Here is a 4,481-nt window from a genome sequence, read left to right as displayed (position 1 = left end):
TTATTTCTTGCTGTCATCCCAGACTAATGTGGGTGTTCCTGGTTGACAGATGGACTTGCATGTGGTGGCTGAGGATCCTAGGTTCTTTCTATACTGTGGCTTCCCCTTCCACTGAGGTTCTACACTTCCAAAAGATGGATGAGGAGCAAGTGAATGAAAGCAAGGACTGGTCATATTGCCCCAACCAGGTGCAAGGGAGGATGGGAAATGTAGTTTCTGGCTGGGTAGCTGCTTTGCAACAGTTCAACAGTAGGGCAGATGAAGCATGACTTTTGGGAAAGCCAACCATCATTATAACACCCTGTCAGATGGGTGTTGTACCCAGGAACTCGAGTCTCAGTGCAGGCAAGTGACTTACTCGAAGTCACACAGTTAGATCCATGACTACAAACTAGGTGTCCACTCTCCCAGCTTATTGCCCCACGTCATCTTGACCAGCAAGCTCACTGCTTTTAAGTTTAGGAAAGTCTCAGCCTAGTGCTCTATATTACAAAGCAGGTTTTTTTGTTTGTTTGTTTGTTTTTTTTGTTTTAGAGAGAGAGAGAGAGAGAGAGAGAGAGAGAGAGAGAGAGAGAGAGAGAGAGAGAGAGAGAGAGATGAAGGTAAAGAACATCAGTTTGTTGTTCCACTTATTTATGCATTCATTGGTTGATTCTTGTATGAGCCCCCAACCTTGGTGTATTGGGACGACACTCCAACAAACTGAACTACCTGGCCAGAGCCACAAGGCAGTTTTAACTTGAGAACTTCATCCTCAAAATGTCTTGGCAAGGACTGCTGGTCAAGATGGTGGTATAGGTAAACACAGCTCACCTCCTTGCACAACCACATCAAAATTACAACTAAAATATAAAACTACCACTCAGAATCATCAAAAATTGAGTTGAATGGAAGTCTGACAACTACAGAGTTAAAGAAATCACATCCAGACTGTTAAGAGGGGTGGAGGTGTGGAATGGGCTTGTCCCACATCCATGTGTGGTGGATAAAAATTTGGGAGGGATATCTCAGGAGTGAGGAGTCCCAGTGCCACACCAGCCCCCCCCCCCACCAGCCCAGGGGTCCAGTGCCAGAAATATAAGTCCCCATAACTTCTGGCTGCAAAAACCTCCAGGAATTGAGTCGGTGGACGAAACTTCTGGACTCCCAAGAAGTTCCCCTTAAGGAACCCACACATCTACTCAGACTCACTCCCTTCGAGCTCCAGCACTGGGATAGCAGCTTGGAGGGCACCAGCGGTACATAAAGAGAAACTGAAGTGTCTGGCATCAAGGCAGGGGCTGGGGGACAGTTTCCTCTGACAAAAAGGTGGACAGAGGCCATTGTCCCTTTTCTAAACTCTCCCCACACAGAGCCACAGAGTCAATAGGCAGGTGCCATATCTGAGACTCCATCAACCTGGCTAACACTGATTGCCCTGCCCTGGAGATCCCCTGAGACTCCATCCCACCCAACTCACTGGCCCACCAAAACTGTTAACAGTGACTTTTACATATGAATGGCTTGTCTTGGCTCATGCTTTACAACTCCCTAAACCCTATCAAACAAGTCCCCAGCCCCTGTATCTCTTGCTAAGTGGCCGCAGGCCTAGCACTAGCAGCAACCAGCCTAGATTCACAGCTTGGCTTCACCTGGGAATCTCCAAGCCCAGCACAAGTAGCAGCCATCTCAGATTGTTTTATAGCTCAGGCAGGGTGGCCCCAGGAAAATATAGGTAGGGGCTGACCTGGCCTGCACCACCCAGGAAATCCCAGAGCTTGCACACCCAGTGGACAGCTACAGACTATGTCAGACAACCACCACTCTTCCCCTGAACAGCTGATCCTCTATGGTTGGTGGAGATTGGTGGCCAGTGGTCACAGCCAGTCCTTGCAGCTGACTGGCCTCGGTAAATCCCTCCCAGTGACCTGCCAGCAGAAAGCAAGTCTCAACTACAAGAGGAGGGTGTACTCAGCCCACATGAAGAGTATCCAGCTTGGGTGATAGGGTAGGCTGTGCCACTGGACCATACAGGATGTCTACTACATGAAGCCATGCTACCAAGACAGAGTCAAAGCAACTCTATCTAATACATAGAAACAAATACAGGAGGCTGCCACAATGAGGAGACAAAGAAACAGGGCCCAAATGAAAGAATAGATCAAAACTCCAGAAAATGAGCTAAACGAAATGGAGATAAGAAATCTATCAGATGCAGAGTTCAAAACACTGGTTATAAGGGTGCTCAAGGAATTTAATGAGGACATCAGGAGCATAAAAAAGACCCAGTCAGAAACAAAGGATACATTAATTGAAATAAAGAACAATTTACAGAGAAACAACAGTAGAGTGAATGAAGTTGAGAATCAAATCAATGATTTGGGACATAAGGAAGGAAAAACCACCAATCAGAACAACCAGAAAAAAAATCCCAAAAAATGAGGATAGTATAAGCAGCCTCTGGGACAACTTCAAGAGGTCCAACATTCACATAATAGAGGTGCCAGAAGGAAAAGAGAAAGAACAAGAAATTTGAAATCTACTTGAAAAAATAATGAATACTTCCCTAATTTGGTGAAAGAAATAGACATGCAAGTCCAGGAAGCACAGAATCCCAAACAAGATGGATGCAAAGAGGCCCACTCCAAGATACATCAAAACAAGGTGATCATTCGATTGGCTAGAGCTTAAGGCTGCCTTATTTGGGAAAGCCTAGTTGGATATTTGTGATCGGTTTTTCTTTAATTTAGATTTCTCAGATACAAGTTCATTGACTTTGGCTTAGGTTTCAGTTTGCTTATGCAGGTTAGCAAGGCATCAGAGCCATCTCAGTCTACTGGCCTCCTTGTCTAACTACATTAACAGGTGGTATTTGAACTTTCCCTTCTCCACTGGTGATCTCCAAATATATGCTTCCAGCATCACTCTCTCCAATCTGTGTGACACCATAAGTGCGTACACCCATGTGTGAAGCCAGAAATGTCCCCATCCCAATGTGTGACTCTAGGAGTATCTAAACTCTGATTGGTGTCACACCTGCAGTGTTCACACCTCAGGCCATATGATCAGTTTTCAAACCCCCATGTGTGTGACCCCATGAGTGTCCAAATACCCATTTGTGTGACCCCAGGGCCAACCACACCAGTCTCTGATATCAGCAGTGTCCACTTCTAAGTCCATCAACTCCTCTCTGTGACCACAGGAGTGTCCTCACCTCAATCTCTGACCCCAGGGTTGCCAACTCATCATTTCTTTGACCACAAGAATGTCCACGCCCCTTTCATTCAGGAGTGTCCACAACACAGTGTATGTGACCATAGGACTGTCCCCACCTCAGTCACTATGACCCCAGGAGTTTCCCCTCCTCTGAGTAATACCATAGGTGTTCACACCCCCGTCTGTGTGACATGAGGAAGTGTCCAGTCTACATGTGTGATTTTAGGAATGTACAATCCCCAGTGTGTTTAACTTCAAGAGTGTCCCAAACTCCCTCTGGATGACTCCAGGAATGTTGGCTCTACAATTTGTGTGAGCCTAGGAGTGTTCACATCCCTTTCTGAGTGACCTCATGTCTGTCCATGCTCTAGCTTGGGTGACTCCAGGAGTGTCCAAACCCCCAGCTTTATGACTCCATGTCTGTGCATAACTACTCTGTGTGACCTCACAGTTGCTCACACGTTAGGTGGTCTGAGCCCAAGAGGACACACATCCTAGTCTGAATGACCCCAAGAGGCTCCACATTACAGTCTGTGTTCCTCAGGGGCATCCACCCATAATAGGTCATAGTGGTAATATACTAACTCAGCTCCTAACTTCACATCCTGGACACAGACTTTCAAAGAGATCAGAGAGCTCACAGTCTGGAGACACATCCACTAAAAAGATCATAGGCTTCACACCCTAGAATAAAGCCCCCTAATACTTCGAAGTGAGTGGTTTTTCTGTTATCACAAAGTAATCCCTTACACATATACACCTGTTATTCACAAACTGAATGTTTGCACCTCCCCAAATCCATACGTTGAAGCCCTAACTCCCAGTGTGATGGAATTAGAATGTGGGGTCTTTCGGAGGTGATTAGGGTTATATGAGGTCATGACAGTGGGGTCCTCAAGATGGGATTAGTGCTCTGATAAGAAGACACCTGAAAACTTGCTCTTTCTCTCTGTCATGTGAGGATACAGTGAGAAGGTGGCCATCTATAAGCCAGGCAGAAAGTCGTCACCAGAACTTGACCATACTGATACTCTGGTCTTAGTCTTCTGGCCTCCAAAATTGTGAGAAAATAAATTTTGTTTTTCAAGCCACTCAGGCTATATATTTTTTATGCTGACCTGAGCTGTCTAGGACATACTTTAAGCTTTTACTTTCAAGGTCCTGAGTTTAAGTCAGAGTCCTTGGACTTGTACTGCCTACCTGCCTACCTCTGTCACCACTAGCAGTCCTCAGCCTATGGCCCTCCCATTCCTGCCCCTTGATCTCCGGGCGCTGAGCCAGAGGCT

Source organism: Furipterus horrens, unplaced genomic scaffold (genome assembly GCF_987537825.1).
Source record: "Furipterus horrens unplaced genomic scaffold, mFurHor1.1.pri manual_scaffold_17, whole genome shotgun sequence".
In the NCBI taxonomy this organism is placed as follows: Eukaryota; Metazoa; Chordata; class Mammalia; order Chiroptera; family Furipteridae; genus Furipterus; species Furipterus horrens.
This window is presented reverse-complemented; position numbering follows the sequence as displayed.